Consider the following 12,019-nt stretch of genomic DNA (forward strand, 5'->3'; position numbering starts at 1 on the left):
GATAAAACGATGCAATGCAATGATTTCATATGTGAAATTATGTAAACGGATTTAGACAGTCTGTGAGTGTGAGATATCAATCAATGTATTGTAAATGTTGCTTTTTGATCTGGGAAATAGGTAATTTACTTCAAGCAAATTCCCAATTTGGACGTGCGTTTATGTCCCTACAAGGTGAAGGGGAATGCAATAACCAACCAAAATGTGCGTGTATTCTCTCCTTACCGTCCGTTGGGTCTGATCAGCTGCAGTCAGTGGAAACGTTTGATGTTTCCCACAATGGTAGCTAAATGAGAAATTATGCGTTCATGAAGCAATAACTCACTCCAATAATTACTAAGAGATGCCTATATTCGAATACAAAATATAAGAACCTCAAACTATTGTAGGCTATTCGATTAGGCTAGATCTGCGAGCGTTCCGTCTCTAATGAACTGTATATAATCACAGAAGTCCCCATCCCCTAATGTTTTGTAAATAGCCATAGTAGCGGAAATATAGCATTAAAGTATTTGAAAATAACGCGATTGTTCTTGAGCCATAATCTTTTCAAGTCGTTTATTTTTCTTCAATCAACCGCCCTGGATAAGAAATGTAAATATAAGGGAGGAGTCTTTATTACCCCTTTTCTGGAGCAATTCTTTAGAAATCCAGAGTATGATTGCATTAGAATATTGTGGTCAAGCTTAGAGAATACGTATAATAATAATAATAATAATAATAATAATAAGAAGAAGAAGAAGAAGAATAACAACAACAACAACAACAACAACAACAACAATAATACCTAAAGTATACCTATTGTCACAGACGTTTAATTACATTTGCATTATCACTGTGCTCCTCGTATAGAGATCTTTAATTGTTTGGTTTTGATACGAATATGCTGCTCATGAGCAGACTGATTCTAACAGTTGCTACTTCCAGGGTAATGCAAATGACAAGGTTTCTTCAATATCAGGTGGGACACGCAGTATTCTCAGTTTTACCTAATGGGGAGTACTGTACACACATTAACTTGATAGGGAACCACACAGTCCTTTCAATTCTAACTTATTCCACTATTATTCCATATATTACTTTTACTGCCATGATGGTTTTATAACACGAGGTCTCACACAAATCACAGACATACATACATCAAGACTATTTACATCCAGGAGAAGGCAGCTGAAAGAATGGATTTTGGTATTTACTGGATGGCATATCTCATTGTGATAGTTGCCACATAGAGAATGCCTAACATGCCTTACTTTTATGAATGTTCCACTGCTGCTATCAATATCTATGCGGTCCAAATAACCCTGCATTAAATGATGATGATAGGCTAGCACTTGTGTAAACACATAATAAAATTTCACGATCTGGTATCGGTCTTCAACGAATATGCTTCACTTTGGAAGCATCCCAACATCCACCTCCTGAATGGCAGGTCATGTGATCACGTCCAGACAGGAATCAAATCACAGTCCCATGGCTCAGTGATTTTGGTTTGTTTTCAGTATGTGACCAGAATATAAATTACTGTATATTATTATGTATATTAATTACATGCAAGTAATTAATCTAAGGGTGAAAAAGACCCTGCCCCATGACATTTATTTGTGGTTACACACACGGCGAGTCTAACTGGGATACTCCTGTATCCTGTAAATACCCCTGTACCAGAGTAAGGTGGCAAGGAGGGTGATAAATCCCTGAGACACAGTCATTAACTATTATATATGAACAGCAACTATGGTGCTGTCCATAAAAGCATTTTACCTTGCGGCTATGATGCATGGTACATTTCAAAACTTCATTGGGGTTCATCAACCCTGGTTAAAAGGCTATTTGTTCCCCTTCATTTACTTTCCTGAAGCCTAGAGTGGGAAATTTAAAGGTCTCCTCATAGAAACTAATCTTAAATTGGGGTAGCATAAATGAGATTAATCTAAAAATAAATGTCCTTGAATGGCCTTAAATACATACTTATTATTTGGATCATTTTTATGAGCATTTTCCTTTTAGAATCCCTTTTTTTACAGAGGAAACAGAGTTATACTCCTCTACATTTCTTTCTTACTCAAGATTGAGATAGTTTCTGACTCGTTGTCTGTAACGATGGAGGGATTATCTCCCTTCCACAGTGTACTGTGCATGTTTCTAGGCAAGATTACCTGTGGAAATGAGAATGCAGTGACCTAACTTTACTGTTCTCCACCTGTTTATCACCTCTCTCTCTCTCTCTCTCTCTCTCTCTCTCTCTCTCTCTCTCTCTCTCTCTCTCTCTCTCTCTCTCTCTCTCTCTCTCTCTCTCTCTCTCTCTCTCTCTCTCTCTCTCTCTCTCTCTCTCTCTCTCTCTCTCTCTCTCTCTCTCTCTCTCTCTCTCTCTCTTGGAGACAGATGGCAGTCCTGCAGCAGTCTGTAGGCCACTAAGAGAGCCACACTGCCAGCACAAGCATGGGAGGAATATAATAGCCTTCAACCTCAATTTGGAGGTTGAAATTGAAATGTTGTGTGGCTTGACCTGAACTCCAGCGGAAAGATCCAGGTCATCAGCAACAGAAGAGCTGATGTGTTAGAGCAGTTTCTTACACTATGGTTCAGGACCCAAAATGGGTCAAAGGAGTGTGTGAGGCGGGTCAAGGAATGAGTCTGTAGTCCACAAGGATATGCTCGTATGTGTACTTGACTGGTCTCAGAAAGATACTAAATTTTTCACTTTGGTCCCCATATTGAAAATTATTTCTAATTTGGGTCCTGATTTTTATTAAAGTTGAAGAAAAAGTTCTTTAGAGGTTTCAGTTACCGAGTTGAACGTGTCGGATAAACAAAATGGCATCGGGTGGTCCTGCTGAGAGAGAGACCCATAGCTGTCTGGTAGGCGGGGATATGAGAAATTAGCTCTGGGCGTGGGGGGAAAAAAACACTCTTCATTATTGGCACTCAGACATGAGGCTGAGAATTATAAAGCTGCTCTGGGATCTCTGTGGCTCTACTGGTCCATTAGGAAGCACAAGTGGCTGCAGACACAGCTGTGGAGGCTGCAGAGAATGGAGACGATCATTCAGGTTGTGCTATTCTGACATCTAAGAGACAGAAGAAGCATCCGTTTATTTACATGTGAACCTGGATGGATGGTTTTGGGCTTGTTCAGGGAGAGACAGCTACCCAAGGTCAAATGTCTCAGTCGCTTTGGCTGAGTAGGAGGTTTAGTTGTGAAGCAATTATACGTATGCGCTTCAGTTGGAACCTTTTAAAGTAATTCTGGTCAACATGACCACAGAGGTTATTCTATTGGCAAAACTACAGAACTACAGTGAAGCTTTCTTGCTAATCCCTGTGTTCCTCAGTTGAATTCTCATCTGATAATACTTGACATTTGTTTCTCCGCTGTAAAGGCATTCGCACAGACACATCTGGCCAGGTCAGTCACTCATTTCTAAGAAGATAAGAACACGAATCAGTCACGGTCACGCACACTGCACACACTTTCCTCGGGGCTGGAGAACAGCCAAGGCGGTCTGATCAAAGCACATTTCATTTGCGGAACCAGCTGCCTCTTGCGTTTTGTGTCAGCAGACGGCCCTTCTCGTGGGTGGGGGCCAGGTGCCCCGCCGTGCTGTGGAGCAGACTGTTCCTCCTCTGCAGCTGTGCTGGAGCAAGGAGGGGCTGCGAGGAGGTGCTGCAAGGAGGTGCTTCAAGGAGGTGCCTGACTATGGGCTATTCCATGCACCGCGTCGTGGTTTTTGCTGAAATGCATGGGTGATGAATTCATTGGATTCATCACCGCTTCACTTGTGATGCGTCCCATGGTCTGGTCTGGACTCGTGTTAAATCGAACCCTATACCGTCCTGTAGGATGCATAATTGATCAAAATGTGGCCTGTAGCAGATTTGTCCCTATGTCACCATGCAAGGGCAGTTGCGAACATTGATTTGGACATGTTTTATTAATTGCAACGTCTCCAGATTGGAGTGCCATTTCAGCGCAGTCCTCAGCTGGCAGCACGTGCTGCGGAGAAGGGCCCACGCATCTCCACACTCTCCCAAACTGACACTGAACGAAAAGAGAACCGGTGGGTGAAACGAATGGTTAAAACCAGCATGGCCCTGGCTGAGATAGTTTATGGGGGATACTCGGATTGTCCCCTGAGATCATCGACCAGAGATGACCAGTTATGGTGCCCTCCAACCCCTAACCAACAAAGTCACCTTGGATATCCCAAGAAGCACAATAAAGATATGTTATACCTGATTTCAGACATCAGCCATCGCATACGTCCTGGTCATATTAATGGAAGATGAACTGTATTTTGTGAGAGAGTGGAATCATTGAGACCAGCCCCTGACATCTAAAGGTTAAAGTTATATAATGTATACATCTACGTGCTAGTTTGGTGGCTTTCTTCTTTTCTTTATCTATCTCCATTGTATACACATTAAGGCTAATGAGTTCTTAATTTAGTCTGGGGGTCAACTCAGAGAACTACAGTTAATCTATGCATATGCCATTGACAGATGACAGCAGGGAAATCTAATAACTATGCAAAGCTTAACTGTCACAATATATTTTGTGTTCAGTGTTGCTTAAGGAGACAAATAACGACAATCATGACATTTCCCCAATGAAATTCCTGTGGAGAAATTCATGGTCACAGTGCACAGTGCATAACAGTTTGCAGCTTTTTTTCTTTCTTTTTGTTTTGGTTTGGTATGAATTGTTTTAAAAACACGTTCATCAATATACTTGTGCAATTAATGGTTTCTTGCTCCATTTATTTGTGTACTGATTAATCCATCTGAATGTGTCATTGTGTTGTGTTTTAATGGTTCGCAAGAGACCAGTGTGGCTATCGCACTTTCACCTAACCCACTGACCCTTTTCAATGGAGAATTGGATTACATTATTTGAATAAATAATTATAAATAACTTGTGTTCCATTGTCCATGGGGAAAATACAACAGAAATATCAGAAGTAGAAGAGAATGGAAAAAATGGTGTATAGTGTTGTTGTCTGTATTAGCCTTGAACAAGGTCCTTTCTACCTCCTGTTGCTTGTTTAAGATACAGTACTATTGCAGTAGACTGTGATTTACACCTTACAGTCGATGAAACGCAGGTGAATTTATGGTTTATAACACCAGTGAGTATGTGTTAATTGGGACCAAATTAGTATTTTATTTCATTTATCAAAACCAAATAAGGGTTTGGACAAAGTATTTGCTATTTTCATACAGTACAGAAGAAAGCACACCAGCAGGAAAGACAACACTCCATTCTTGATCTGTGCTCTGTGTTTTGAAGCTGAAGAACGGTATTGATTCTAGTGTAGCTACTGGACTGTACACATAGGAACAACATATCATTTCACAGGCCAAAAACCATGGGACAGGGTGTAACCATAGGGTGTATTTATTTACACCTGTCTCTCAGGAATGGCAATACCAGTTTCTACTTTGATTTCAGGCTCTTACCATTCCATAATTGACCTCCTTTTCATTCTGGTCGTGTTTATTCCCATAGCAAGTCCTCTGTCTTCTGCTTATATTTTGTATATCAGCTTTACCTGAATTGAGGTGCAGTTTTCACTGCATTTATATTAGCACACTAAGCTGAAGATCACAGTTCTTAAAAAAGAGAATCACACTGTTGCCTTGACACTATGGCATGATGTGACCTTCTGTCATTTTGCACTTCTGATTGTCCACTAAATACAGAAAGCAAGTGGTGTCAACCCTGCAGCATTTCATTCCTTTTATTAACTAAATGAAAAGCAGCAGGTGACTAAATTGGACGTAACAGGCATCCGGTCGCTTAAGACTAAGCGGCGACCATTGATTTTTAAATGAGCGCTCTGACACTCTATCTGAAAAAGTCCACTCGGTGCTCGTGTTCATTAATGTGTCGCGTTCTATTGTGTCCCACCCCGGTGCAGATGCTCGCGGTCTTCGGGGTACATCATTACCGATTCCGATGGGGCATTGGCATGCAGGGCGCGAGCACAACCCCATTACTCAGGCAGTCTTCGTGTGGCGCTGGGGGCTGACACCTGCTCGCAGACTCACCGCTCTCCGAGACGAAGGACGCCCAGAGGTCGGGTCTAAATCCTGGCTTTTCGCTCCCCTCAGATCATCAGCCGCGGCTTCTGACAGGTCAGCGCGCCAGGAAAAAAATGATGTTTATATTCCTCTTTCAGCTGAGAGGAGGCAGACAGCAGGGGAGGAAGGAGACGAGGGATCCTTCTGGAGATTAATGACATCTTCACTGCCATTCTCTGTGGCATATTTTCTCCCCTCTGTTGAAGATCTTGATGGTAGTATTTTAAGATTAGCCTTACCATTAGTACTGACAATATGTGTTGATATGTGAAATTATTCCCAGTATCATTTATATCACAGTAAGTGGTTATTGTATTTGTACATTTATTCACAATAAAATGCTAAATATATAATATTTAACATGACAAAATTAAACGTGTATCATGTGAAACTTGAGGGCTGTTCACAGTGGTTGAAATGTTCTGAAATAAAAAATTTCACTAGGGAATGTGTCTTGTTTAATGTTGTTATAATTCCAGTCTACATTAAATGCCTAATAGTCTCAGTATCTGGCCAGCTGCACACCTGCGGGTGATTGTAATTGACATGAGTTATTAGCAGGTGTGTGAGGAGCAGAAGGACGGCCATTATGTAGGAAGCAAGGCTGGGTCTCTTCTGTGAAAAAAACATGACATTTCCATTTCTACTTCTTTAAAGGGACTGTAAAGCAGCTGGAAATATTTGGAAATGACTTTCGGCCCTGAGGTACAGATGCAACATCCCAAAAACAAAATGTGCAGCCCTGAAGTGCAAAACACAAATACAAATAGAAAATCCAAAAACAAACAGTTTCGGCCCTGGAGTGCAAATACAACATATAAAAACAAAAACTTTCAGCCCTGAGGTGCAAAGCAAAACAAAAACTAGTAACCCACTCCTTTCTGTTTGATTTTAGAAATATAGTAAGTTGTATGATCATGTAGTTGCAAGTATTTTATGTCTCACAATTCACTGTACAGTACATTTATGTGCAGCTACCTTTCTTATATATATTATATAGTGGCAAAATAGATTTATGTTTGATGCTATAATTTAAAAATAATTTGTGATATTTTGTCATATTTTCATTTGTGGATTTGTTTCATAATCAGACAGCAGAGAATAGTGTATTTGCCTTAATCAAGTGCTGTCATAATAATACCAACATAGAAAATAGCCATACATCTCATCCGGTGGCAGTGAGGTTCTGCAACCAATACAACAGAGATCTTTGGTCTGAGCAGACATTCAGATTGAATCATTTAACAGCCTCTTCAGTCTCAGTCTCTCTGCTGCCTACTGTCTGACTTTATGATTCCAGCACATTTATGGCTATAATAAAATCATAGCGGTGTGAGCTCAATCGGGCCTGATGTAGAGTCATTTCTGATCGTCAGTAAGGAGCTGTGTTCTAGGTGACATCACATCTCTTGAGCCCTTCAGATCTCGCCTACATCAACCCTGCTCTGCTGAGTCTGCTCTGCAACTCTGTCTGCCCTGACATAAAATATGTGCCAGTTGCACCTGGTTCATGAAGGTGGGGAAATGTTTACAGTGCATATTTGCCTTGTGTCTGTGTCGGGCCGGTTTTCCTTCTGCTCTGAAAAAGGTGTAAAAATTAAGCAATCGATTTTCACACAGACGACGAAGAATGGCAGGTCATTCTCCAGCCCGACACCGTAATGAAGATTAAAGTCATGGAATCTAATTGTAATTTACAAGGCACGTATTGAATCTGAACTGCAGAATGATACTACTCTCAAAATGCAGTGAAGGAATCTTATGGTCAAGACTGCCTCATCACCCCACCTCCCTCCTCAACTCCTCTCAAAATGTACAACCACAAGTGAATTGTATTGGAAAAGGAAGGAACCTGGGAGAGGATAGAGGGTCTGAGGATCTCTCGATTAAGACCTGAAATAGCAAGATGCAAACTCCACACAGAAAGACCCACAGTCAGGATTTAAACAAATGACATTGCTTTTGCGAGGCGATGGTGTTATCCACTGCGCTAACATATAGCTTATGCTACAAATCTCTCTATAAAAGATCTCTTTATACAAATCTCAATGACTATGAGACTTATGAGATGAAACTATGGGAGGAGACATGCAATGAGACTAAAACATGTATTGGTAATTCCTTCTTGATGCCATCAAGGTACCTAACCTGATGACTGATGAGTCTGGTAATACATTTAACTCCATGCATTCAATCCCCGAGTAGGAATAGATGGAAATGTTTGCAGTGCTATTGCAAGTTGATATTGCAGTGGATTTGATTTCTCTCATTTTGCTGATGCCTAATACATATAATAATAATGCCATTCAATGTAGTTTCAAGCCATTCACAGATTTAGCTTTACAGTTACTTTAACAAACTGATGACAATGTTGCTGTGAATCCACATGGATGTATGGACCCATCAGGTACACCTCTGAGCTGTTATTTTCTATCCATCTCAGAGAACCTGCTTGACATTAACTTGAACTGACTGACTGGTTAAACATTTTCATTCACATGTCTGCATTGTTATTGAACCACAAATGTGTAATGGGGCCATGGGAATATCAAGTGGATTAAGATGTACAGCCCAGCTGATCTCACTTCCTGTGTCGTGTCTGCAGCCTTGGTTGGACAAGTCGAACTACAGACGAGACTGAATGGACTCCATGGTAACCTCTTTCCCTCACCTTCATGCATCCACTTACAGTGAGTCTGGGTGGAAATTAAAGTGCATTACAGCCATTCAAATATTTTGTCACATTAAGACATTTGAAGCTAAGATTAAATTTACAGAGGAAGTACATGAATGGAAAGATTCAAATAAAAAAATTCAAAACATAGTTTTCATAAGGACAGTATTTATCTTTAGGTAACAGGAGCAAATTTAAAAGCTATTTTGTCTTGTGACATCTTCCACAAACAATAAGTACATTCTCTTTTCGAACATCATTGTAGGCCATTTCCTTTGATCTTTTTATTCGCCCTTTATTTATCTAGAAGAAAACGTTGCATGAAAACAGGTACACTCCTCACAACAGTGAATTATGCCATCTAAATAAACTAATCAGAATTTTTTTTTTATTTAAATAAAAAAATGTACAAGACTACATTTCACTCCCTATTGTGGTACTGAAGTTTGTACTGAGGTGCATAGGTTTACGCTGTTACCCTGCATGCGTTTAATGAAGGCTTTTTTGGTTCAACGCTTGCTTAATTCCAATTCAACAGAAACTGAGAGGTGATCTAGAACCAGGTTTGGTCTGGTCTGGCAGAATAAAAAATGACTTTCGGCTGGGGGAGAGGAGACCGCTTTATCCGCAGAGTGGTTATCTAGAATGGTTTCATTCTCTGTAAGCCCCTTCCAATTAAGATTTGGAATTTTTGGATTAAGTGAGATGGATGAGTCTGTGCATACAGGCAAATGCTATGGCAGTTACAATGTTTCACTGGGTATGAAATCCATCTTACTCACTGACAGAATACATGAGGGATGATTTAAATGATTTACTGTCAATATTGTCAGGCAGGGCTCATCATCAAAACGCTTCCCAAATGTGATGGGATTATGTGTGCATGAAGATGGCAGTGTTATGGATGTTCGCCAGGTGTTTCTTAGTAGATCACAGCTGGCACCTCATTGAGGAAGGCAGAATTAATTTTGCAGCAAAGATGAAACTTTAAAGACAAGATATTTATAATGCATACTTTCCAAAAATAACCATGTAAAAATTAGCAGTCAATTCAAATAATTTTTGAAAAAGATTTTGTACACATATAATTGTTTTACTCATTTTATTTTGTCTGTAAAAAAGTCACATTTTTTCGTAAAGGAATACTTCAAATGTATTTTTAACCTTAATATGTAATGAATGTACAATGAGTTTCCTCACACATCTGACCTGTTGTTATAACCTGATTAAGCACAGTGTAGCAGCATGTCGTAAATGAGGACTAGAACATTCTCACAGGGTGAGAGTTTGATTACGGAAAGACTCATAAACGTTGTCCCCAAATGCACTGTTTAGGGTAGTAGGACACAATCTCTCACCGACCGTGCACTATGCTCTTCATCTGCACCGCACCATAAGGTATGGGAGTAAGAGTATTCTTTATCTCAGCCTGTCTGCACAAGATGAAGGATGTACAGAACACTGTCACAGTGGCTGCACTGAGGAAGGTCCGGGAAAACACAGCCACACATATTTCCCCTCTGGGCCTTTCTCAAAGGACAGGCCAAGGGCTGGACCGCTCAGACCTGACACTGCGGCAGAAGACAATGCATTGATCGGATAAGCCAATGGTTATGATTAGACATCCCAATTTAAGGAGAAAAAATAAATAAATTATATGTTAATTTTATATAGTGCCTTTCTCAGAACCAAGGTCGCTTTACAAAAGTGTAAAACAGGTGAAATGCATATATATGCTGATAAAAAAGCACAGAACCAAGAAAAAACTAGAGAAATAAGGTACATATACAGGCAAAAAAATGACATGGAATCATACAAACAGCAGAAGACTAGAGATGAAAGGGTCTAAGTATGGTGGTGCTGGAGGAAGAGTTGTGTCTTCAGTTTGGTTTGGAGGGAGGAGAGGCTAGTACATTCACTGAGGTGTTGGGGTAAAATGTTCAAAAAAAAGAAAAGAATTGGAAAGTTAAAATAATTATGAGCTTTAAAAAAGTGTAGCTATAGGAATGACGCATTGACTGTGCTTTCTCCCAGGGAGCACGTTTCTTCAGAGCATCTGGAAAATGGCTCACACTGCATCAGAGAATCACATTTCAGAGCAAAGATATTGTCTGTCAGTTCTTTTTCCATCAAAGACATTATAATGAACCGTGCAGCCACAAAGTCACGTGAAAGTCGTTACCACTGTCTGTGAAAATATGTCACTCTTGGGGTCTTTAAAAATAGCATTATGTAGATGTGCTGGCTTTGTAGCCAAGGGTTGTTGAGAATTAATTGTTGGGAGTTTGGCCAGTAAATAGGGTCCTTGCAAGCACAAACTTCACAGGAACTCACATATCAGTGTTCCATCCACTTACAGGACACCTGTCAGTAGTACACAAAACATAAAGCATTAATTTACTAAGCTTCAAATGTTGTTTATGAGTGTTTTGACAGAATCACAGAAATATGACAGTCATAAATATAAGAGTAGGTCTCTAACACAATCCCCAGGTTTAATAGCTTATGAGAAAAGGGGAGACTGAAGGGCCTGGAAAATGTATTTGTAAAGAGCTCTTTTGAATTCTGTTTCTTTGCATTGACTTCTTAGTCAAAACACCACTGGCCTTCTCACAAAGCAAATATACAGTGGATGAAGAAAAATAAGTGAAGAGATATGTGTTTCACTTGGCACAAGAAAGGCTCACTAAGAAGTCTAAACAATGGTCATTTCTGAGAGCACCGCCAACCTTGAGCACTGCCAACAGGAAAGACTCAGACACTGCAGAGCACAGAGCCCTCAGTTCCTTGGTTGCCAAGCAACAGGATTCTTCTGCAAGCACATGTTGCCAATTTTGTAATTTTGTCACCAGAGATAGAAGACTGCAAGGTAATACACAAACAAACACACACGCGCGCGCACGCGCGCAAAACACACGCACGCACGCACAGAACTGTCTGCTGTCAATTTAATCTTTATCAGATTAGCCTATTCAAGAATTTACATACACTATTTTTTTATAGTGAAAAAATCGGTGCAATCCTAAATTTTGAAAACAGAATCATTTCAATTCACCAAAAAAAACTAGACATTTGTAAAAACACACACACACACACACAAACATTTACGCATTATTTTATCTCCTTGAGTCCTATTACAGTTATAACGATTTTCTTCGGGGACATTTTGTAAAGTTGCGTCAGATTTATTAATTTATTTATTAGAAAAAAAAAGAAAAAAGTTTGAAGTAAAATCACACATCCATTTAACTTATTCGTCGT

Source organism: Conger conger, chromosome 9 (assembly GCF_963514075.1).
Source record: "Conger conger chromosome 9, fConCon1.1, whole genome shotgun sequence".
NCBI lineage: Eukaryota > Metazoa > Chordata > Actinopteri > Anguilliformes > Congridae > Conger > Conger conger.